We start from the raw sequence: 26,737 nt of genomic DNA on the forward strand, positions 1-26,737 counted from the left end.
CTGAATTTCTTTTTTTTTTTTTTTCAAGCATTATATTTTTTTATGTTCTATTCTCGGATTAATTAGTTACTTTTCGAAGGTATTTTTTTTATTTTTATTTTTTTATTCATGCATCACGTTATCTAGAAAGTGCCATTATCACTTTAGGTATACTAGGTATTATTGATTGTATTTTAATATTTAATTCCTCTCACCTATTGTTAGATTTTGAGAACTATAAAACCAATCAATATTATCTCCCTTGTATAGAATTAGTTTTTTGTTGTTTTTTGTATGATGGCTAAACCGGTTTCTGAGCTTCCTGTGTATATTACCAACATCCGGTCTAAATTTTGCTTGTATTTCTATACACATGGCCATATTTACATAAGCTAACAAATTGACATTTATTATACTTTTATTTAAAAAAAAAAAAAAAAAAAAAAAAAAGTAATCTAATTAATTTACGCCTTAGTTTATCTATTATTATACCAAAATTAATCAGTATTTGTGGTCTTAAGGCTCTTTCCCTTATATATTGTAATCATACTAAATGCATGCTAACATTTCTCAGTTTTGGGATTGAGTTATATTTGAAAAGAATTTCCATTTTGTCTTAATTAGCTGCATTTTTGCAATTAACCCGCCAAGGGATCCATCGTTCGATAAGTTTCTATTAATCACTCTCACCTTCTCTCGCTGTTGTTTGATCCCCGCCCACTCACATTCTTATTTTATACAGTATAATTTTGCTTCTCTCCTCCCCCTTTCTTTTTGTCTTAACGAGTGAAAATAGTAAAAGGACAGAATAAAAAGATTGTGGTGTAGTCTGTTATAACCAAAAGAGAATATAACAAGTAGTAATACGATTTAACTTGTAGAGAGAGAGTAAGAGATACAGCAAGCAGAAAGACTAATTTCAGATATTGTCTTTTTATTTTTGTGGCTTTGCAGATAACCCAGTGGGCCACATTACTTCCTTTGTCTAAACAATTGCAACCCTCGAGTTGTAAAGACTTTTAAGTAAGTGGCCTTACAAAAATATTAGTCAATTAAATTTGAAGATTTAATGATCCTATTAACCCAATTATATTTGGCAACTTAGAGTCACCAATGAATTTGCTCAGAGTCCGTAACTCGGCCTATATAGATCTGTGTAAGGAAGCAAAGAAATGTGTAAATTAGCTGTGTGATGATGCATGTCGTATAATAAAACACTTATGTTGCAACTTACTCCATCTGTAATGACGTTATGTTCTTTCCCTGTTTGTCTCGCTGTCGGTCACCATGTTACTTACGTTGACTGGTTTCAAAATTACTGAGATGAGAATCGATAAATTGCATTATGGTGTTGTTCACATTACTGTTTTCGTCTTCGATGCTTTTCTCACAACGTTTCGGCTGATATAATATCTAAATTTCTTCGGGTACATCTTGTTGAACTTGGAATTTGTACAGAATTTCAAATGGAACCCTTTATTTAGTCCATTAGCATAGCTTGCTCTCGTTCTGTCAGCCATACCAGTTAGAAGAAAGCTTGAGTAATTAATAATTATATTTTTAGTGTCACCTGTACTGAGGATTGAACCTTCAATCATCAGAAGACTGTCACTTAGAACTGATTATTACTTAACACTTTACCTGTTGCACCATGTGAAGATTCAATTCTCTGTACTGGCGATACTAAGAATACAATTGCGAATTACTTGCGGTTTCTACTGTCATGTTTGACAAAATGAAAACAAGCTGTCCCCATGGATTAAATACAGATTCCCAAGTTTGACAATATACACCTGAGGAAGGTCAGAGGTTACATCGACCAAAATGTTGTGAAAATAACATCCAAGATGAGAACAGTTGTCTTAATAATGAAAATGATACAAATTATGTTGACTGTCTCTACTTTTCTATCCTTTTATTCGCTCCAGAAAAAAAAAAAAAAAAATTCAAATTAGGCTGGAGAGTTTCTACTAATTATCTTGTTTATTTTAAATATCTTGTATGGACTTAGCTGAAAACACATCATGTGACCAGCTCATCCAATCATAAATCTGAGATTTAAGTTCTAATTGTTAATCATTTTTGATTAATATAGAAAATAAAGTGAAGATGATGATAACATATAATAAGAATAAGGAAACATCTATATAATAATACGATAGCGTGTGTGTCACGTTTACATCTTTTTTTTTTTCTTCCGAGTGACTGTTGTTTGTTACTAGCGGGGCTACCTGGCATTGCTCGGGACCGTATAAACAATGAGAAAATTGAAGTAGATTTTGAACATATTTGTTATTCTTCGGATAGAGGAATTTTTAATGTCTGTGTATCATTATATAAGTGTACTTTATGACTAGGTTATGCTAGGTGCCCTTGCTAGCTTAGATAAATATTTTTGCAGTTTTAACAAAAGAGCTACAATATGAGGACGTCCCCATTTATGCTGAACATCCACAGAATGCCAACATCAATATATTACATATGAAAGAGTCTGTTGTGGAATTTCCACAGGTCCAGCTAGTTATGCATTAATATATATATACGAATAACATAATGATTAGAATATCAAACTAATTAGGCTTATAAAATAAGTCCTATTCTCTGCTTGACAGCTTAACTAATCTCACTTCTGGATCCTATTTTTACAATATTTTTCCTTTTTTTATCTTTAACAATATTCTTTTGGTTTCTTTTTGAAAAAGAGAATATTCTCGAAATATGAAACTTCCACCGTCCTGTTTTGTCAAACAGTGAGTTCATATTTACTGATTTGTATTTGATTGTTTTTGGAAAATAAAAGGCATAGGAAATATTTAAAAAAAAAAAAAACAAACAAACAAAAAAAAAGCTTCAAGATTTTTGTTCATTTGTCTATTTTTGTTTATATGTCACATTCACTTCAATATTCGGTTTCCTTTATTGCCTAGATTTTTTTATACTCTTACATATTAATATATAAAATATATTAAGTATAAATTCTACAGATATTTGTTAACTGAAAGCATTGAAGATTTGAAGTGAAAAGTTTTCATTATTAGTTTAACTTTTAAAATTATTTGCCAAATATTTGGATATCTTTATTTAATAAAGATAATCAAATTACTTTTTACAAACTGGTAAACAATTTTTATTATTACTTTTTTTTTTTTTTATGAAATGTATTTCAAATAACTTAGAGTTATTTGTGTATTTTATCATGTCTATAAATTATTCACTAAACCAGTACTGGACTTTCCACTGTAATACCTTCAGTGCTAATGTTGATAAGCTTATGAAAGAAATCACCATATATTATTGATCATCTCTCTGAATAATATGAAATATTAATGTTTGTTATGTTCATCTGTCTCTGCTGATTAACAGTCATCACACTAATGTACATAATATTAGAAAGCAGTCACTTAAATGACTGTCCATTTTGAAAAGAAAGGATGGGTAAATTCTCCCCTCCCCCATCCACACTTCTCTTTTTCTTTAATTACTGCAGGATTGTGTTAGTACGTATGTATATAACACCTTCCACTTTTTTTATTATTTTTTATCTCAAACAAGGTGTATTGCCAGTAGGACATACATATGGGCTACCAGTTGAGATCATGTCTAACAGAGGATTGTGGGTAATTAAGTAACAAAATGTTTGTTCACATTACATTTAAACTTCTGCATGTCAATAACAGTCAGGGAAGTAAGAAACAGGGAATTCCAAAGTTTAGTAGTCTAAGGGAAGAAACTATTAGAGTAGAAGAGATTCTGGCATCTAGGAATCTCTACAATGAAGGAATGGGATTTTGCTGCTTGTTGGGTTAGTTGGGAGTATGTACCCCAGGAAGGCACAAGTGCTAGGAGTTCATCATAGCAATTCCATTAAAGTACTTTTAAAACAGGCATAGGGATGCAACATTGCAGTGATGAGACATGGTTAGAGTTTGGCTGACAGTGGGAGTTCAAATCTAAGAAGAAGAAACTAGCAATAAATGAATCAACCCTGATGTGGCAGCAATACTCCATGCTACTCATGGCTGAATGATGACTTTGTAAAAGTATGAGATGTTCTCTAACGTGAGTACGTTTTTAGCATGGTAGAGAGATCCCACCTTCTTTGTAGCAGTCTTGGCAATGTCTTCCATGTATTTATTCCAACTCTTGTTGTCCATGAATGTTAAGCCAAGGAGTTTGAAAAGGAGTTCTCGGATAGGTTCTTATTTGTTCTGGCAATCAGTGGATGAAAAAGTTTTTAATCTTTGAAGGAAAGAAGCTTGGTCTTAGTAGCATTAAATGTTAATTTCCATTTACGTCTCTATTCCATGACAGGTTCAAGGTCATTTTCTAAGGTTTCTGCCATTGCATTGGATATGTGTACATTAATTTTTCTCTTATGTCTATTATAAAGTGTGGTCATCAGCAAATATACTCATCTAAGGTACTATTTTATCAGGAAGGTTGTTTATGAATATCAGAAATTAGTAAATATTCAAGGATCAACCTGAGATATGCTTGTATTAATACTATGTTTGGATTTATGAACATCAAGTACAATCTGAAGTTTGCTCTTGTTTAGGAAGTATTTGATTATGTTGAGTATTTAGCATTTAATTAATTACTCTAAAGATGGAATCGTTTGGTATATGCCTCTGGAAGTTTGCTTTTTTAACTGTTTTCTCATGCTTAAACAAGCATATGTACAGTATTAGCAGAATTATCCAGCATCATAACTAATTAAATTATTCTTTGATGGAACAAGTTATCTAACTCCTCTACCCTTACCATGAATTGTTTAAAGTTTTAGTTTTAAAAAATGTAGTTTGTGATGAGGTGAAATCTTATTTTGTTTGAAAATACTTTTGATTAGCACAGGTGTTGAGTTATGTGTTCTACATCAGACGCGTTAGAATTTAAAATTCATATTTATACTGTTCTATGTAGGAGAATTTAAAATTCATATTTATACTGTTCTATGTAGGAGAATTTAAAATTCATATTTATACTGTTCTATGTAGGAGAATTTAAAATTCATATTTATACTGTTCTATGTAGGAGAATTTAAAATTCATATTTATACTGTTCTATGTAGCAGAAAACAAAAAAATATTAAATAAAAAGGATTATTTTCTCTTTTTAGATTTTTTTTTTTTTTTTTTAATTAAGGAATCACCTCTTATCAAGGACTGGAGGCCACTCAAGGATAAGGATGGAGTGTATGGTAATCAATGCGGCAATATCATAGTAATTGTTAGTAGTGGAAATTTTGTAAATTGAATTAAGGGGATGGCTCATTAAGAATTTGTTTACATTGGACTTAAAGACAACCATATTGTAGTCAGCTGGAAAGCAGGCAAACAGAACAGTTTTACAGTTCTAAGAAAGATGTTTTGTTCATGGAAGCACAGATAAAGGGTGGGGGAAATTATTGATAGTGGTTTCAGTTAGACTAGTATTTTTTGTGAAAGTTTGGCAAGGCGTAGGGGTACCTTAGATTGGAGCTCAAATGAGCACTTGCAATGAAAATAATAATAGAGCAGAGACTGGTTCACAATGTCTCTTCTGTGGGAAAGAGGTCGCAGGGAAGAGAAAAGAGCATTCCCTAATAGGCTGCTACAAAGTCTAATTTGAATTCTTTTTCTTTTTTATTTTATCTTACTCCAGAAATTGTAATAAATTTTTCATAGGCTCATAAAATTTCTCAAGGATTTCCTTAAAATTCAAATTGTGGGATTAATAACTCATAAAATTCTAAATCTATTAGTCATCGGGCGAAGGTTGATAATTTCTATTTGAAAAATTTTGTTTTTAATAAGTAACTCGTGACAGATGCAGCTTCTTTTACTGTTATTAATTTAATTATTAAACACAAGTTTATTATTTTTGGCTAAACAATTTGCAAACATTGTCACTCCCTTTTAATTGTAATTTAAACTGACTTCATGCACACAATATAGTCTCCATTTACATTAAATAAAATGATTAAAATGTTACTGGCATATGCAGAAACGCCCGAGAATAGTGCGTACATGCTCTCACCACTTGAGGTATAAGAATGTATTTGCCTAGGAGTGATATAATAATGACACTAGTCATTCGTCAGTGACTACGTAGGTCACTCTGAGTCTGTCTGTTATTATTTAAGTTAGTATTGGTGTTACTGGTAGAGCTTGTGTCTGTATCTGCGTAGTTGGGTATGTGTTGGCAATCCATCTGAATCAAGAGTTTTCTGGCATTTTCCTTTTTTTTTTTTCTTACACATAAAATTCATTCAGTTTGTTGCAAAAATATGAATGAAAAAAGTTAAATCATTTGTCATTTTATTTGGTTTACACATTCTGCCCAAAGGTGGAGAAAAATGTTACGTTCATTTAGCATTATAGATCCAAAAATTAAAAAAAATAGGCAACTCTATGTTACCATTTATTTCTGTTCTTATCCCAAATTCTCCTTATATTAAAAAAAAACAAAAAAATTGAAAAAAAAAATTATTCCAAAAATCACAAAATTTCGAAAGAACAAGTGCAAGTAATAAACAAACATTCCCATTTTGAAGAAACAAGGATAGATAACTCTACAGAAATTAAAACTTTCAAGATCAGCCTTGTAATGTCTATGATTTTCCATCAATCACTTAAAATCGTTTAAAAATTATTTTTGTCATAAAAATAAAACTACTTGATCAATTTATATGATTTTTTGAAATATGATCTTTTCATTCCATCATGGATATGTATATCAAAGATTTTTCTGTATTTTTGTTTTTTTTTTATATATAGAAGGAATTCTGGACAACCACTTATTTTGATTTGAACAATGAACCATTTGCATCATCTTCATCAAGATTATAATGGTTATTTATTACTTTACATCGAAGATCACTAACAATTATCTGCTTGTAATACTGCATTATCTCCCTTAGTGTTACACTGTATTCATGTGCAAGACATTTACTGGATTAAAATCCAACAGAACATATAGCTGAAATAAGATACAGCAAAGACAATATAACTGAAACATAGAAATCAACTCTGAGCCATGATTTTAAGTTTTTTTTTTTTTTTTCAAAATACATGTATTTATTTAAATGAATAAAATGATCTGCTTAATATTGTAATTTAAAATGTCCAAGTTTATTTTGGCACAAAATCAGTAAAAGCATTTATGCATTGGTTGAGGTTTGAACTCACAATCTCTGTCTCTAAATATACCATGTTAAATGATTGAACCACAAAGATGTTAAATACATAAATCTAACTGTCCATTTTCTCCTCTCCACTCTCTCTGTCTCTTTCTTTAGAATCAAATGTAGGTCCATTGCATATTAAGGAAGAGTAATGACTTAGAAAAACGTTAACAGTGAAAAAGTTCATACTTGGATTCTTCGGACTATTGTTTTCATCTTGAGTGTTATTTGCACAATGTTTCAGTTAATGTAACTTCCGACCTTCTTCAGGTGTGTCTTGTTGAACTCTGGAATCTGCACAGAACCTCAACAAGAGTGTAATTTTTACACCTGAATTTTACCAAGTACTCCATCCACTGTACCACAGGTTCTTGCAGACTAAACATGAGAACAGTCGTCTGAAGAATCAAATAATCAATCCTCATCTCAAAACTTCTAAAACCATAAGCGAAAAAGTTGTTTGCTATTAAAATTGTCCACTGTGTTTTGGATGACAGATAACTTCTAAGAGAAGAATCACGTCCCTCTTCCTTTATTTATCACTAAGCAAAAATAAAATCTTGATCAATATTAAAATAAGTAAAAAAAATTTTTTTTTGTTTACCAATATTATGAGAGGATTGAAAATGATGAATGGAAAGAGCAGGTTTGATAACTTAAAAGGAATGGCTCCTTAGAGGAACTGGATACTCCTTTAAAACTTATATCCTGTCTAACTTTACTGTCAACCATAGGCAGATTGATAGGTATTTGAAAAAATTAAAAAACATTTTAAATACTAATTTTTGTAGGTTGTGAACAAACTATTGATATAGCTTCAGTCAAATAATTTTGTAAATATCATTTGAGTTTTCTGCAAATGTACGCAGTAGAATAAAATTGTCGCCCTAAAGAAAACACAGCTTTATTTTAAAACATTTATTGAAAAAATCAATTGAGATAACTTGATGAGTGAGTAGAACTGACATTTATTCAATGTAGCCGCCTTCAGCCTCAATCATTGCCTCGATATGGACCCAGAACTCAGAGCATGCCTTTTCCTCAAGTGCCAGTGGGAGTTTGGCGAATACTCAGGAGATGGCAGCGGTCAGGCTGGCTTTGGTTGTTTTGAGGTCATGTTGGTAATGTTCTCGGCATATGACCAAATGAAGTAGTCCTGCAAGTTCAGATCGGGGGAGGAGGGGGCCTGGTGAAAGAAGGGTACAAAGTTGTAGTACTCCTTCTGAAACTAAGCCTGGTTCTCTTTGGACGTGGGCAGATGCCGAGTTCTGCTGCCACACCCAAAGTCTTCTAGTGACCACCTGATTGTACCAAGGGATCACCCCACTCTTCAGCACATCCAGGTACTTTGGTGTTGACTTTCAAGCCGACTTTGAAGATCTGAGGTGGCATGATGTGGCCCTCACTTGAAACCACACCAAAGACCATTAGCTGTGCCCTCAAGCGTTGAAGTGTTCATATTTGCATTTTAAGCGTGCTTGCAATGGTCGTGTTGTCATAACTTAAATCAGAAGAGAGCATGAGTTGTACAGCAGTGCATCTCTAATTTTGCTTGTTAAACATTGTGTCACTTTCAGACATGATAGAAGGCTCCTATCGCTCTTGGGATTTGTACACAACTGGCCAGCTAGTAGGTGGTCTGCAACAAAAAAAAGAAAACCAGTTTTCATCAAACGGAAATGGAATCCTATCGTCTTTTCTAGGGTGACAATTTCATTGTTCCACCCTGTATTGAATTTAACAACCTTTATTTTATGTTCCCAACAACTTTCACTATACCCCACCTTTCCTGTCATTGAAACATTTAAATAATTTTTGATAATATCTACTTCTAGCATCAAATAACAGATGTGACCTTCACTTGGATAAAACCCAAATGTTTAAACATGCTGAAACATTTTGGCACAACTAAAATACTAGAGTTCCATGTTGACTTTTCTTTTTCACTAACATTCCAGAATCGTCCTGAAAAGCAATTCTAATCTTAGAAAATGTTAAACTGACCCAAAAGAGATGCCTAGAATCTGTATCGATTACCAATGGATATTTGGTATCTGTGTGTCTGAAACTACTATTACTCCTATTAATATCTTTTAATGTTTTAATTCAGTTTATTATTTCAGACTAAGGTACTGTTTCAATGCTCAGGGAAGGCGATAGTATATTATCTATTCTGTTGTCATAAGACCATCCTCCTAAGCATTACCTCTTTCTTGTGGGTGGGACAGTAATAGAATATATGAACATATACTACTATATCATCCTCCTGATCAGATCAGAGAGAGTATATATTTCCTAAAATATTTTTTCAGCTAATAAATTTTCATTCTAGCCGGAAATTAAAAATGAAAAAAAAGTTCAATTTTATATACATTAAAAAGTTATGTAAACATTTACTGTGTTGCCATTCAATTTTAAATACTGTTTCAACTACCAAGTTTAAAAAGCCTTTGTTGATATATCTGAAACATCAGCTGCAGTGTCAATCATGTGGTGTGTTACAATGATACTTGTTTTCTTCTACCGAACAAGAGGCTTGCAAATCAAAACAAACTTCTCCCAACCGAAAACAATCAATTACCTTATGAATAAAGACCCCACCTGTCTTATGAACTACAGAAACCCAACTGACCCCTCTCTTCTCATCTTGCTGGAGTGTATATATATATATATATATATATATATTAATGTCATTTATGATAGGCCACTCAGCCACCTACTTGAAAATCATGGGCCAGGTTATCTATGGATGTAAAACTTGCTTATATCTGAAGAGACATTATTTATTTCTTTATTTTTTTCAAGATTCAACCGGCTGATAAAGTCTCCTGAGGGTGGAAGGATTTTGAACATGTATATTATGCCAGTTGCCTGTAAAGATTTAAACACAATCAAATAGACAATGTGAAGGATTTGTTTAACAAAGTTCTTGTAGACAATATATTCAATTTTCTGAAAGTTACAGGACTTTACAAGATAATTTGTAAAACACAAACCTCTTTTTACGTACTTTCCAAATACTCCTCCTCCTCCTCCTACTACTACTACTACACGCTTTACAGAAATAAACTCATACCTCTCAATACTACTGCAAATAGCCTTCATATTAGAATCTAGGATAAATGACCTTACATGGCCCAAAAGGATTGATATCCTGTTAAAAACCAATACCCACAAACAGTATGAAACCTTGTATACAAGACCTTACTATTTTCAAGGTCAGACCGTTGTACAGATGGTTCCTCTTCTCTTAGATAAATGCATGTGTCATTCTAAAAGCAAAGCCTCCTATATATGTATATATATATATATAAGAGCAAACAGTTAATAAAACATGTTAACAAACACTTTGAAAAAGAGTTAAAAATATATTTAATCTGAAAAGGAAACACTTGATAAGTGGATAGTCCTTAATCCGCAGAGTTTTATTTATTTATATATATATATATATATATTTTGTTTTTACTTTCATCATATTTTGCTTTGGTTTTGATACCCCCAAATTCGAAGCTATAAATCAGTCCATTTTCTGTAGGCTGTTTTTGAACCCAGTCAATGGCAGGTACTTTTGCTAGTATATATATTATTTATTTTATTTATTTATTTTTTTTTTTTTTTACTAAAAAACGTTGAAGATATACGAAGATGGGAGTAGTACTGTTAAAACAAGCAATCTTTTGTGCTCTAGAATTTATTTTTCTACATAGTCACCACCATTCCCAATGCATTTTTGCCAGGAATTCAATGATACATCTCTGCCTCTGATGCATGTCCATAATGGGTTGTTTTCTGAAGATCTCACACCGTCAATATCTGCAACTGAAAGATGAAGCTTTCAGGTCATTAATACATAAGTTCAGTCATCATAACGAAGCAATTTGCAATCCCCTTTGATCCATTCGGGCAGAATAAAAAAAAAAAAAAATAGGAGGCATTACTTTAGAAATGTTCCTCATATATTCTCCCATTGCAAGCCTGTTTACTACATGCATTTCAACTGTAAACATTCCCGAGTTGACATGTTTAGCGAGTTGCATAGGCCTGCACATGAGAAATGTTTAGCTAAAAGAAGAGAGGCCACTAATTAAATGGGCTGACCTTTTGAAATGATAATCTCTTATTTCATAGAAGCTTCCATGCTGTTTTACCACCCACAATTTGATTTCTGTACTTGAAAAAGTGTGTGCCTCTTTAGTTGTTTCGATGGAAGGTTTCTCAAACTGTTCATTTCCTCGATATGTATTGCTGTTACTACATACTGATTTTGCTTGGAGTTGTAGGCAACAGACGATGCCTTTCTTTGTTATATGAATGGGGGCAAAGTTTAGATACTGTCCAGTGAAGGTTGGCTTTCGCTAAACAGATGACATAATCCCCCTACTCAGTGCAACTTATCAGCACATTTAGGAATAATAATTTTTGTTCCTTTCTTGATCCTGGGTATGACTTTATCCAATGGTGAGTTCCCATTTGGGGGCTGTGGGGAATTTGGAGTTGCCCCATAGTTACCATTGCTCCCAAGTCCACTTTAGCCCAGAGTGGTAATACCTTTTCGGGCACCTGGTGCTACCAGGTCAGCTTGTTAGAAGATACTGGCTTCCTGACCAAATAAAAACACCAAACATTACAGGCAACTGGAGACTACCTGTGAATTTAATAACCCTTGATATTTTCTCTTTTGGAGGATTCTGATTAGTCCATGTAGGGTAAGTGCCATAAAACAAACAAGGGTTCATACTGAGAGATGGAAGCTCTTAAAGTACTCGAATTAGTAATATCCATCAAGATATAGGACCCCTTAGGTAGTAAGTTTTTTATGTCCATAGATAACTGGCCTATGATTTTTAAATAGATGGCTGGGTGGTCCTTCACAAAGGACACCAATATTTATATATTCCAGCAGAAAAGGGCAATTGAGTTTGCACACTTCTCAGAGATAGATGGGCCTTTGGACTAAGTTAATGGCTTGTGTAGATGTTTTTGATTTGCAGACGTTGTTTAGTAGAAGAAATCTAGTCTCATTTTTACATCTTAAACTGAACTCATGGTTTTGTTTTGAGGGAGAATCCTTTTCTTATAGAAGTGAAAAAGACCACATGATTGTCACTACGACTGGTCTCTGAATTAAACACTGAACTCAGATCTGCACAACAAGCAGACAGTCACAGATTGCGCAGTGAACACGCATGCATATTTTTACAGTAACTATGCACCTCACCAAACATGCACAACTATAATTTTTCTTACTCTAGTATGTTGCTAGTATCGTTTTTTTTTTTCTATGAATATTGTCATGTTTTCTTCGGAATTGTCTGATCTATTTCCTGCTTCCTTTGTTCCAGTTCATTTGACTTGTTGGTCTTCATCAGTTTGCTATTTTGATCTCATTGTAATAAAGCTTCCCATTTCAAGAACTGCAGGCTTGTGAACTCTCTTCCTGCTGACTGTTTTCTTCCTACCTATAAGTTTGGTCTTTTCAAGATTAAGGCCAATATACATTTTCTGTCTTTGTGAAAATCATGTATTGTTCTTGTTAGCTTCTTACATCAAATAGCTTCATACCTTGTCTGGAGCAATTTCCATAAAAAGAAAATATTAACATTTAAATTCTGCTGCTTTTGATAATTATATATCTACATTTCAAAAGCATATTACTGCCAAGTGATGTAATAATTTCAAATATTGGAGTTGTAGAATTCTTTTTTTATATTATTTATTTTATTTTTTAACTCTCAAAAATTATACAAATGATTACAATCGGCTTGATATGTTGTCCGTAAACAGCAAACATTGAATTATGAATTAGTTTAACGTTATGTTCATTCTATGCTTGACTTTGTATTCTCTAATAACTACCCTTGATGACCTACTATTCTAAATGATTGTCACTTTTAAGCAACAGCTTGGCTTATTATTAATTCCATGAGTGATGTATTGTTGTTGAAGGAAATTATCAGATCATGATGTGTCCCCCGCTCAACAACTCTTCGCCCTAACATTGTGTACCGTGAATTTGTTCTTTCATCTTTCTCTCATTCTGATTCTGGCTGTGTCATCGTATCTTACACGTTAATGGTTGCTGAGAGAGTGCACACAGGTTCACAAGGATCAAAAAAAAAAAAAAGAAAGAAAACACAGGATAACACTGACTCCGACACCTTCTATATATATTCGTTGGACTCTGCGTGCGTGTGTGACACCCTCTGACCCTTTAAATGCTTAATTCCACATGTACGTTCTGTTGCCGTCAGCTCATCTCTGTCTATTCAAGTCTCTCTATCTGGTCCAAGCCATAATCCCTCTTCAACTTTGTCAAAATCGCAACTGTCATCCACTGTAAACTGTACCTACTATTGTTACCTCCAGACTGTCTGCAAACCGTTTCTATTGTTGCTAACTCATAGCTACTTCCCGAAGTACTCGCAAACCAAATCTAAATATATCTACATCCATTGTTCTGACTTTTTGTGACAGCCATTGCTACATCATGACCAATCACATGTTAAAATTCTTTCCTCTACCCAAGTGACAATTTTCTATCTATTGTCTTTTCACCAACCCTATTCTGTTATCTTTTAAATGTTCAATTCAGTTTATACTATTTCACACTACTGTACTGGCTTGAAATGCTCAATTCAGGGAGGCTAACATAGTATCAGTTCTGTTGTCCTTAGAGCATCCTCCCAGGCATTTCCTTATGAGTAATGTAGTAAATGTTCATTCAATATGATACTATCCTCAGTTATTGTCTATTCCTTTGGAAGAGTGGCAGAGTAGTATATTTTTTATTCATCATTAGTCATGGAACGATTACAATATTTTTCCTGGTTTCAATACACTTACCGATTCCAATTCTTAAATATCTAAATATATAGTCGTTTTTTTTTTTGTTTTTTTTTTTTAGTTCTGATTTTTTTGTTATTTTTGATCCCCGATTCCGATTAATCATCCTAACACTGGTCATAATTCATCCCCCAGTCATTCATTACGTCTGGGGGGGGGGATATAGTATATGTTTGATCGTCATACATATTAACAAAAATATACAATCAGAGGGAGCATATTTTTACTTGTAATAATAATAATGAAAACATCATGTACAGTGTTCAGGTGCACTACAACTTGTCACAAGTGCATAGGAACATCAGATATAGTTTTGTTGAATTTCTATAAGCATAAAAGTATTTAAAGGATGCATATCTCAGTAGCCAATGATTGATCGATGTGAGCAGTTTCTTCTATGCTTCAGTAATTCTGAATATAAAACAAATGTTTATGAAAGTCTGGAAACTGCTTTTCTCACCTTGTAGGTATGTTCACCTGTATTAGGCATATGGAGATATAAAAAAAAAAAGTGTTCAAAGTTATTGTTGGTGGTGAGATGGTAAAAAGTAAAAGTAATATGGTTTTATAAACATAGCAAAAAAGAAAAAAAAATCAATAAATCCTGAACAACTTCTGGCCACCATGCTAGTTTATTCTAATCTATCTACTTTTCTGCCAACGAAATCAAACCAACAAGATTTAAAGTTTTAAATTGTCATTTCTTGCATTGGTTTAACTCTTACTTTGCTTTGATTGGTAAAAGATTAACTGTGAATGTTCGAAACAATCGGTGTTAAGTAATTCAATGAACTATCATTCAAACACGGTAGTATTTGAATCTATAGTTAAGTGTTAGTTTTAGTCATTTAGAACTGCTTTAAAGCTTCACCATTCACTCATTTTACAACCAAATTTCAAACAATTTTTACAGTTCATAGGTCACCTTCTCAGCTATATTTTGAAATAAAAATTTTCAATTTTCGTTCATTAAAACTAAAGTTTTAATAAAATTATTGGTGTTCAAAAGTCTTCAGAATAAGTAAGGAACATGAGAGACTGTTTCTTCTGATTGGCTGTTGGTTACCATAGCAACTTTTTGTCATTGACACCTTCAGAAATCGTAATAGGAATGTCGCTTGCATGCCATCTTATTGGGGTTATATAGAGAGTTAACAAAAGTGATGCTCTTTGCCATGCTAGGGCTGATAATCTTTTGCTTACAACATTGCCTGTTGTTTCTCGCTTTTATTTGATTTTTTTTTTTTATTTAGTGAATTTAAGAAGTTGGTAATTTTTTTATGGATTGTTGACAATATGTATGATATTGAACACAAAAAAGAAAATATTTCAAGGCAAAGCCTGGAAAAAAATCATGGATTACATAGAAAAATGTGAACGTGAAAAGTAATCTGGTTAATATTAAACTTAGGAAAGTAAAAGGACTAGTTGTTAAAACTGGAAAAGAAAAAGACGAGATATTCTAAAAATTACAATAAATTAATAACTTAAAATATTGCAGCATTAAGAATTTTTTAAAAATTAAATTTAACATTATATAAATTCTTAATGCTGCAATATTTTAAGTTATAAATTTTTTTACTAGAATATCTTGTCTTTTTCTTTTTCAGTTTTAACAACTAGCTGTTTTACTTTGAAAAGTTTAATCTTAACCATATTACTTTTCATGCTTGCATTTTTCTGTGTAACTACTTATTAATTTTGAAATTTTCTTTTATATACAAATACCACCCGTAACACACTTCATAAAGGAAGGTGGGCATAAAAATAAAGGAACAAATCAAATGTTGGAGATTACAATATTGTATGTACAGGATGAGTTCCTGGAAAATGCCACCTATGGAATCATTTATAAAATCTCCAATCCTTTGTGCAATTTGATCATATTTGGTAAAAATACACTTTAATCTATATCTGACTTGTCTTGTAAGTTCCGTCAGGAATGTCCAACAGTCTTTGTTTTATATTTCTGATTTTGTGAGATGAGGATTGATAATTTGTATTATTTTGATTACTATCCTAATCTTGAGTGTTATTCTCCTGTTTTGGTTGGTGTAACCTCCGATCTTCTTCAGGTGTATCTTGTCACTTGGAGAATCATTCTCATGACTTCTGGAATCGGCATGGAATTTCGAACAAAACTCTATATTTAATGCATGGAGGTAGCATGTTATCATTTTGTCAAGGACTCATGATCTAATGGATAAAGTACTAAGTAAAATTTAATTGTGACACTCTTCTGGAGGTTGAAGGTTCAATCCTCAGTGCAAGCAATACTAAGAATACAATTGTAAATTACTTAGGATTTTTACTTGATCATGGCTGATGGAATGAGAACATGCTAACCTTGTTGATTAAAAAAAATGTCTTTTATTTGAAATTCTCTGCAGATTTCTTAGTTTAATAAGATAAACCTTAAGAAGGAATTGGCCAAAACATGAGAATAACACTCAAAGTGGTTCAAACTAATCCTAATAACAATGTTTGTTTTAATCTCCATTCAATGATAAAAACATCTGGATACAACATGCAAAATTAACTCTGACACATTCTTCTGACATTACTCTGATTTTGGCTGTGATGGCATAGTTCTTCAGAAAATCTGACATTTCTAATACTTCTTTGACCAGTCTCATACTTAAGTGGGAGACAACTGAAGCAAAACTGAAGCTGGCCTGCCAGAACACTATATATATATATATATATATATATATATATATATATATATACACTTGTGCCCGATATTATTCATACCCCTCGGATCTTTGAGATTTCTATAAGAATATTGCTCAAACCAGAAGGTAGACAATATTAAAGGGATTTCAGACAATAAATCAAGCATAGGCATTTAATTTAAACTCAACAAATAAATAAATTATGCAAGTTTGAAACATTATACAAAGAAAAACAATAATGGCACTAGTTCAAAATTATTCATACCTCTCTTACTAATAGTCAATAGCATGCCCTTTATTCTTAATAAATGCCTGTAACCGTTTTGGATATTTATCAACAAGGTTTTTACAAGCATCAACACTGATTTTTAACCATTCTTCAATGCAGTAGTTCTCCAAATCCCTCAAATTTCTAGGTTTCCGCTTTTTAACCTCAGTTTTCAATATGTGCCAGAGGTTTTCGATAGGGTTCAGGTCGGGACTCTGGCAAGGCCATTCCAAAACATTAATTTGATTATCCTCAAACCATTTCTTGACTATTTTGGCAGTAAGTTTTGGATCAGTATCCTGTTGAAGGACCCAGTTTGGTCCTAAATGGAGATTCTCCGCATCCTGTCTAATGTTTTTCTGGAGTATCTCCAAATATTTCTCCTTCTTCATGGTTCCATCTATCTTGACCAAACTACCTGGACCACTAGCCAAAAAGGAGCCCCAAAACATTAGGCTACCACCACCATGTTTCATCGTGGGTATGGTGTTCTTTGGGTTGTAAGCTTCTCCTTTCTTCCTCCAAACGTAAGAAGCATCCATATGGCCAAACAATTCAATTTTTGTTTCGTCAGTCCACAAAATACTTGAGAAAACGGACTCTGGAGAATTCACATGGGTCCTAGCAAACTTTAGACGTGCTGCAAGGTGTTTTCCGGTGTGCAATGGAGTCCTTCTTGGTCTTCTTCCTTTCAGACCATTTTCATGCAGAGTCCTTTGCAATGTTTGCCTTGATATTTTTATGCCAGAAGACTCCAGATTTTCTAAAATGTCCTTAGTAGTGGTGGTTGGATTTGCATTAACACTTCTTACAATATTCCTGGTGGCTCTAGCAGACAGTTTCCTTTTCCTTCCTCTACCAATCAAGTTGTTTGTTGTGTGGTGGCTCTGGAATTTTTTGATGATGCTCTGTACTGTTGCTGTAGGGACCTCAAATTTCTTGGAAATTGACTTGTAACCTAAACCATCCTTATGTGAATTCGCAATTTTAGTCCTAAGATCATTACTAAGCTCTTTTTTCTTCCCCATTCTAATAATTTTTATTCTTTTATTGGTTTTCAGTTGATATCATTTTAATTCCTGAAAAATGCAAAAAACGAAATGAAATTAATCAAAGGTTGTATAAAAGCATTCAAAATAAGAATCAAACAGGAAACAAACAGTCAGAAATTCGATTAATACTGAAAAAATAAGGGGGTATGATTATTTTTGAACATTGCAGATTTTATAAATAGCTGTATATTTCTTTTATTACAAGTATCCCGAGATTTTAAAATGACGAAAATGATCAGAAGAGGTTTATTAAGAATATGTATCAATATGGACGTAAACAATAAATTCTTACAAAGTTACACATAATAAACTCAATTTTCAAGGTGGGGTATGAATAATATCGGGCACAAGTGTATATATATATATACACAAATTTGAGCATATTTTATTGGTCTGAAAATATAGTTTGTTTTTTTTTTTTGTTTTTTTTACCAATTATCATAAAATTTTAACCATAGAATATTATAATCTTCAAATAGCTTGGAAATTTTCATGTAGTTTCATCTCATAGAACCAAAGATATGAGCATTTCAATATTCAATTTGGTTACAAGTATAGATATATCTGTGTGTGTATATAAGTATTTCTTCGAAACTCTGCGGATTAAGGACTATCCACTTAAGTAGTGTTTCCTTTTCAAATTATGTTTTTAACTCTTTTTCAAAGTGTTTTTTAACATGTTTTAACTATTTGCTCTTTTATATATATATATATATATATATATATATATATATATATATATAAATCACCTTTTTTGGCAATTTTATAAGTTCCAAATTTCAGTGACTATTGATCAGAATTTAATAAATGAAGACTTATTGGAAAGGTAAAATACCTGAATTGTGTAGTGGGCTATGTGACATTTGCCCTTAAGGTTGCACATTAAGGGTATCATCCAGAGCCTCTTTTCGGCACTTTTTTACAGCCATAAAATGTTTCAATCATAATCATTTATTTTCCTAGTTTTGCATATGAATTACAAAATATTTGATTTTCCCAAAACCTCTGGCCTTGATGGAGGGGAGACTAAAACTTGCTGCTATGGTTTAAAATGACTTGAAATAACAGCAAGTGAAGACTTGATTCCAAATATTTCTCATATGTTATGTCTCCCCGCTTTGGTTTTCATACATAAAGTAAATTTCAGTGGATAGGGATTATCTGATACTGAAGATATTCATAATCGTACTCGATTTTCAAAAGAGGGGAGATATAACATGAGAAATATTTGGAATCAAGTCTCCCCTTTCTGTTATTTCAGATCGTTTGAGACAATGGCAGCAAGTTTTAGTCTCCCCTCCATCAAGGCCAGAAGTTTTGGAGAGAAATATATATGAAACACAAAAAATCTTGATCAGTATAAAATATTGATATTTTAAACTTTCACTGCTGCTTTGTGTCTTCCTCAAGTGTTAGGTGCAGGTAAAAGGAGCAGAAACTTTAAACATGTACAAATTATTTTTGTGCCTATTTACTTCTATGTGCATATTAGTATCTAGAAATTTCTATAAATGAAAAAGGCAAGAGAAGCCATACCAATGGTAATAGTAAATGTAAGGGAAGAGTGACCGTCTATAGTGGAGATGGGGATGGCTATCAAACAATATGAGATTGATAACTAAATTTTGTAAGAGATGGGTGACTTAATGAGTTAATTACAAATTGGGACAATTAAATTTTTTTTTGTTCAAATATAACTCAATCCCAGAACTGATGAGTATTTTAACCTGTATTTTGTAATTAAGTTATACAGGAAACAAGTGCTGATTAACTCTAATAGTAATAATAATTATCAAGAGCAGCTCAGGGTTTTGATATCCTAGATTAGATTTGAGTTGCTATTAATTTAAAGGGAGATAACTCGGGTTTTTTTTTTTTTTTTTCTTTCTTTCCTGAATTAAATCTTGTATGAACTCATTTGTGTGCATCCACTGTACAGTTTATGATTATCAACTCCTTGTCTTTGTCTGAATTCAGTGCTTGTAGTGTCAGTTATGTGGTCTTGGTCACGCCAGTCATAAAACTATTTGCTTTCCAAACAAAATAAAGTTTCAAACAAGTAACATTGTTTTATTTTGGAAAATTTACAATGATACTTGGTTTTTCTACTAAATGATAGCCTTGCAATCAAGGCAAATGTCTCTTACAATCAAACAGCCCCTCAGCTTAAGTACCCTAAAGCCTGTCAAACAAACAAATCAAATTAACCTCCTCCACTTGTTTTACTGTAATATATATTTCTATCATTTGGAGTATGCTACACAACCAAGACCAAATCAGAATGATGAGCTATTTTATCATTAGACGTAAAAACTTACTGACTAGCATATCTTAATATTTAAAGTGGACAATAAATCTGTAGGATTTCAAATTGTCTAATTCTTCAGCATGAACTCTCATAGCCAAGAAACATTATTTACAAAGACACCAACCAGTTCCTTCAGTGATCTTTTCTCTTAGCTAAATATTTTCCTATTGCAGGTCTGCCATTTGCAATATGCATCTATGCATCAAGTTAGGGTTATTTTATGATATTTGGTTTCTCTACTCAACGATACTTATGATCAAGACATATTTCTTACAACCAAATGCAATCCCTCTGCTTAAGGCTCCCAAGACCTCTCCATCTCTCAAACTAACAAAGACTAAACTAACCTCCTCTGCCCATTTTGCTTGAATATATAGAGATTTCTGTCATTTCGGATAGATTGCACAAGTCTACTTCAGAATGATGGGCTATGTTACAATGTTTTTTAGTATATAATGGGGTATGATCTCACACAGTCGGGAGATTCTATTTATAAACTATGTTGCTAGAAACTGACGAATCAAATTAATTCACATCCTGCTACCAACCAATCAGAAACCAGAATTGCTTCGTAAATATTAAACCTTTCTGTAGCAATTTTGCATGTGTTTTTTTTTTTTTCTTCGTGTCAACACTGGAAGAATCTTTTGCTCTGTGGATTCCAACGAGAACTATCTACTGTAAACCAGACACCTCCCAGAACTTGTGTAGAACAACGAACCATCGGAAACTGTTCTGAAACTAAACATGGCTTACACTTCTAGAGGCTATTTTATTATTGAACCTAAAAATTTACTAAGTAGTGTATCTGTTTGAAGTAAACAATAAATATGTAGGATTTCAAGTTGTCTAATTTCTCAACATAAAGACATTCCGGGTAAGTAGTGACTAACATGTAAAAAAAAAAAAAAAAAATTCAAAGATAACGAAGTTAAAATGTCTTCTGATTGCAAACCTGCCACCTGCATCTATACATCTACGACTACACTAGTTAGAATTTTTTCTTGACAATCCTTTGTTTTGGGCGATGTTTTCGCATCTTTCCTTAGATGGGTTCCTCATATGTATGGTAATAATTTTGTTTTTATTTCTGTAAATGCAGTAGTGTATCTAATTACTGTTTCTTATGTACTTAAATCTACTGAGATATTAACATACATAAATAGATATTTATGCAGAATACGCACCATGCTATTTTTTTTTTTTTTTTTTTTTTTAGATAGGATTTCAAATTAAATTTAATTTTGACTATAACTTTTTGTTTGTTAAATTGTTAGGTGAAAGTAGAGAATAGTTACAAAATGCCCTCCCCTCTATTAAAAATAGATTTCTAAATAATAATGCTATTTTAGCATTGTCCATATTCTGCATAAATACCTTAAAATCATACCAGTCGAGGATATAGCTTTGACGATCAATCGAGGGTAGTCCATTGTGGCATCCTCTTACCCCGTTCTGTTGAACTGAGGTGTGGTTCTCAGCAGTTTTAGGTCAATCTCCCAAACCTTTACCGTCTCATGTTTTGGGAAGAGGTTAATTTATTGCTAATAACTTGAAGCACCTCTACTAGAGAATGCTAATAAGGCTGCCCAGGTATTTTTTGTAGGCCAGAGTGCTCAACCTCTTCAATGCTAGCTTTTCAATCTACCATGGGTTCCCAACCTTTTTAATAATTGCGACCTTTTATCTAAATGTTTGAAACCCATGCAGCATCTGCTTAGGGCTTAATATCAGCAGCTTCATTTTATGTTTGTTTTCTATGAAAGACAAGGAAAGAAACATCTCCAAAAAATTTTTAAATTTTGTAATTATGACTATGGCTATAACAACAGCATATTCTTTGAATTGTTTTGACTCTCGAGTATATATCCGACACAGTTAATCAACTGAGAACCACATCATATATATATATATATATATATATATATAAAAGCGTATGCGTATAAGATATTAACAGATACACACTCAAGGGTCGTCAAAACAATGAAAAGAATATACTATTGTCCTAGCTGTATTTATTACCAAATTATTGGTCCAACCTGAATTTACAAAAAGAGCATATATTTCTTAAAATAATATAAATTTGCAAAACTACCCAACCAAGCTAGTGAGATGCCTAAAGTGGCATTTTAGTAACAAGCTTTGAAATTTGTGGCTGAATATTTATTAGAGCCAGTATTATATCATCTTCAACATCCCATCAGTTCCTATTCTTTGGTTTACAATTGACAAGAGTGGTAAATCCCGCATCACAAGTAGGTAGACTCAAATGGAACAAGGGTAGGTAAAGTTGTCATGCTAATATTAGAGTATGACTGATAGCGTGCCAGAACTGAGTCATGAATTACACACAAAGAAAATACTGGCTGAAGAGTCGTTTCTTAGATCCAGAAATTCATTTTGGATATCATCTAAGATGCTGGACTTATCAAGCTCAGTGCAAAATGGGTTCCTTACCAGAGCCTCCTGTTCTTGTGGTGGTAGCTCAGGGAAATAATGCTTGACTTCTTTTTCTAGATACTAAAGATGTTCAGTGATCTCCTTTTTAAGGAACTGGTCCAGATGGATCTGCGATTCCTCTATCACTCCACAAAGTTTTTTGAACAGCAATGTTTCCAAGATTGGTTTTCCAACACCAGTTCTGCAGTTTATGAACAAAGGCTTCATGACTACACTGAAAAAGGATGATGTTTCCCTTCCTTGATGCTTCAAATTGAGCTCCTTTCACTTTGTTTTGCTTTGCACTTGAACAAAATGAAAATTTAAGAGCTTGAAAAATGTAATTGTTGAAATAAAATTATCCTAAGCTACTCCTAATAAGGCTATACACTGCCCACTGATTGGGAACCCCTGTTTGTACACAAATGACAACTTTGTCATGTTTACATATGGGAGGAGTGAGCAATACACCCAAAGACGACCAGAAGACTCATCATCTGGAATATAATATAGATAGCAATACTAACGAGAGTGATAATCTGAACTAAAACAACATAAACTTTTAACTGTATGAAGTCGTCATTATCTTTATGTTCTCCTCGGCTTGGATTACTGACATGTGATAACTATGTATCAAGTGGGATGTAAGATTATGAATTACTGTCTGTTTGACACGTGCAAGATTTATTGCGAAATAACACGAATGAATTTGCATTCTGATAATGAAATTCTAACAGATAAGTTCCAAGCTAATTATCTAATTCAGCGTCAGATTATCATGTCCTTTAGCTGGATCAACCACATTTGTGACAAGTAAATCTTAAAAATAATTTAAATTCTGGTCTCTTTTCTCATATCTGCTGATAGAAAGGTAATTCTTTGTTTCAGAATTTTTGTGATTAGGATTGTCCATTTGGATTATTTGGGTTACTATTCTCAATTTGAGTGTTATTTTCACAACTTTTCAGTCAGTGGTGCATGCAAATTGCAGCTGTTGCAGGTGATAGATGTCCAGTCAAATGAAGGGGCACATCGGAAAATGAAAATATCTTTGACTGCACAAACATTGTCTTCTGTGAAATAAAGTAAGAGGAATCAACCTCCTTGGGAAAAGTAATGTTCCCTGATGAGTTCCAGATTAGCCTTCTTGAGTGGACACTCTAGGCATTATCTCTAGTGGATATCTGGAGTAGTCAGCTTCTGGTTGGTCAAATAGTGACCACTGGCCAGAATCTAAAGACTTCCATTCAGAGGTAAAAAGATTCCAGGGAAAAGGAAAAACATAGGCAGTCGATTTGTTTGAGGGTTGGCAGGTCATTGGGCTGGTTCTCTCCGGGCAAGGTGGGTTTTAAGGTCTCCTTGCTAAAGGATTGTGTTGATTAGATTTCTATTTCAGTGTGGTCAGGTAAAAATCTCATTTTGCAGGTCTGCTATTCAAACTAAGAAAACGAGTACTATTTTAACTTTCAAAGAAAAATAAACGTGTGTTAATTGTTTTTAAATTTAAGTTGGTGTTTGTTTGGAGGGAGAGTTCCATTGTTATAGCACTGACTATGTCAGTTTTTTTTTTGTTTTTTGTTTTTTTTACTTTATATTCTTTGAGGTGAATTCAGAAATCCATAGAAAATTACAAACTAAACCCTTTATTTAATTCAAGGGATAGTTTTTTTTTTTTTTTCCATCACCCATGACCAAATAGAAGAGTTAATTTTTTTATTTTATTCTTATCGCTTGTACTAAGAATTAAATCATCAACGTTGTAACTTTAAACTGATTTGGATGGATTTGTCCCTTTACAATCCAGGGTCATGAGGCGCTGCATTATTTCAAGCAGCATGTCTTGGGCAAGAATAGCCTGGCAGCACCTATCCTTCTCCAGGCTTCAAAGCATATACAGCATCTAGTATTACTAAAATGGTTACTCATTTTAGTAATGACCAGGCTCAACATCACTTAACGTCAACATGATTATGTCATATATTAATATTAGAAAAACATAAAAATTGACAATCTCTATTCATCCAAAATGAATAATATAAATAAAACTCTAGTAAAAGGTAATTTTTTATATTTTAAAATCATTATTTTACTTTGTAAACATTGTTAATCATCTTTTCTTTCTTCACTTTTTTAAAAAATGTTTCGCATAGAAAACCAAACATTTGAAACAGTGTTAATATCAGCTAATACATAGTAACGATGATAGATTTTCTAATTACAAGATAAAACTGTATAATTGTGTTGTATGACCTTGAAATTGGCTTTCTCAATGGAGAAATTATGGATTTTGTCCCATGACTTGCGGCTTTTGATATTTGTTCAATGATTGATCTATTCCTGCAGATTAGATAAGGATAAAATATTTCTCTCGGCAATTTCTTTTTTCATTAGTAATACAAAAACAATTGATCACATGTATTTGTTATCCAGCAATAAAAAAAAAACAATATATTGGAGATATATATAATGATTAATTAAGTTCAGGTGTATTATTAACATTAACTAAGGACCAACATATTTTTCAAAACTGCTCAATATGTGTATAGAGCTTATAAATAAATAAAATTATATAAAAATTGTAAGAAGTATATGTGGATTGCTTAACATTTTAACGTCTCGTTAGGACTTCAGTCTATTAACATTCTAATGAGACATGGAAATGTTGAAACCTTGATCAATCTGTATAGACTCCTTGCAATCTTTATATAATTTTATATATATATATTTCTTCAAATCCTCTGGCCTTGGAGGGGAGACTAAAACTTGCTGCCATGGTTTCAAATGATTTGAAATAATAGCAAAGGGAGACTTGATTCCAAATATTTCTCATATATCTTCCCTCTTTTGGAAATAGGGTACGATTATGAATATCTCCAGTATCAAATAATCCTTATACACTGAAATTTACTTTATGTATGAAAACCAAAGAGGGGAGATATAACATATGAAAAATATTTGGAATCCAGTCTTCCCTTGCTGTGATTTCAGATCATTTGAAACCATAGCAAGTTTTTGTCTCCCTTCCATCAAGGCCAGAGGTTTTGGGAAAATATCAGATATTTTGTAATTCATATGCAAAACTAGGAAAACAAATGACTATGATTGAAACATAAAAAAGTGCTAAAAATAGGCTCTAGATGATGGATGTGCGACCTAAAGGGTTAATGTCACATAGTTCACTACACAATTCAGATCATTACCTTTCCAACGAGCCTTCATTTGTTAAATTCTGATCAATAATCACCAAAATTTGGAACTTATAAAATTGCCAAAAAAGGTGATATATAATGGAGATATATATATCTGTAACCAAAGTGAATGTGGAAATACTCATATCTTTGGTTTTGTGGGACAGTACTACATTAAAATTTGCAGGCTTTTTGAATATAATACGGGTCAAATTTTCTGATCAAAGGGTCGATGGAATAAACTTACTCTAAATGTCTACCTCACTAACTTTTGTTCTTTGTGACCCCAAAAGGAATGAATGTTACAAAAAGCGAAATGTGTGTAGATATTCTGTTTAAACGAATGTTTAAAAAGAATATATCAACTTTGTGGATGTGTCTTGTGTAGTTTCTGACTATACATAGACAACAGCCTATTAAACAATTTTGGGTAATTTTTTTTTTTTTTTTTTTTTTTAAATTTATCTTACTTTCAAAGAAAAATGTAAGAATAACAAGTTTAATCTGATTTATAGACATGCATTATTTTGATTGTCCTCATGTTAAGAATTTAAAAAGTGTGGTGTGTTTATTAACTGAAAAGTATTGAGTTATTTTCATATTAATTCGGGTCTGATTTGATATAAAATGTTACTAAATTTCTGAGATAAGGGTTGATAATGTGTATTGTTTGGATTACTGTTTTTTTTTTTTAAGTATTATTCTCACGTTTCGGCCGATGTAACCTTCGACCTTCTTCATCCTCCAGAATGCATGGCCAGCAAAGAACGTTACAGTAAAACACTTTCTTCTAGATTGTGCTGATTTCACGCATAGATGT

The 26,737-nt window shown here is 32.5% G+C and overlaps 1 protein-coding gene across 10 annotated transcripts in view; it reads left to right on the plus strand.

Moving 5' to 3' along the window:
- The window catches only part of LOC145276793 (oxysterol-binding protein-related protein 11-like), a 430,789-nt gene that overhangs the window by 243,125 nt on the left and 160,927 nt on the right, over positions 1-26,737 (plus strand). The gene's annotated exons all lie outside the window — the stretch shown is intronic.

Source organism: Euprymna scolopes, chromosome 5 (genome assembly GCF_053919585.1).
Source record: "Euprymna scolopes isolate OS-2025 chromosome 5, ASM5391958v1, whole genome shotgun sequence".
Taxonomy (NCBI): domain Eukaryota; kingdom Metazoa; phylum Mollusca; class Cephalopoda; order Sepiida; family Sepiolidae; genus Euprymna; species Euprymna scolopes.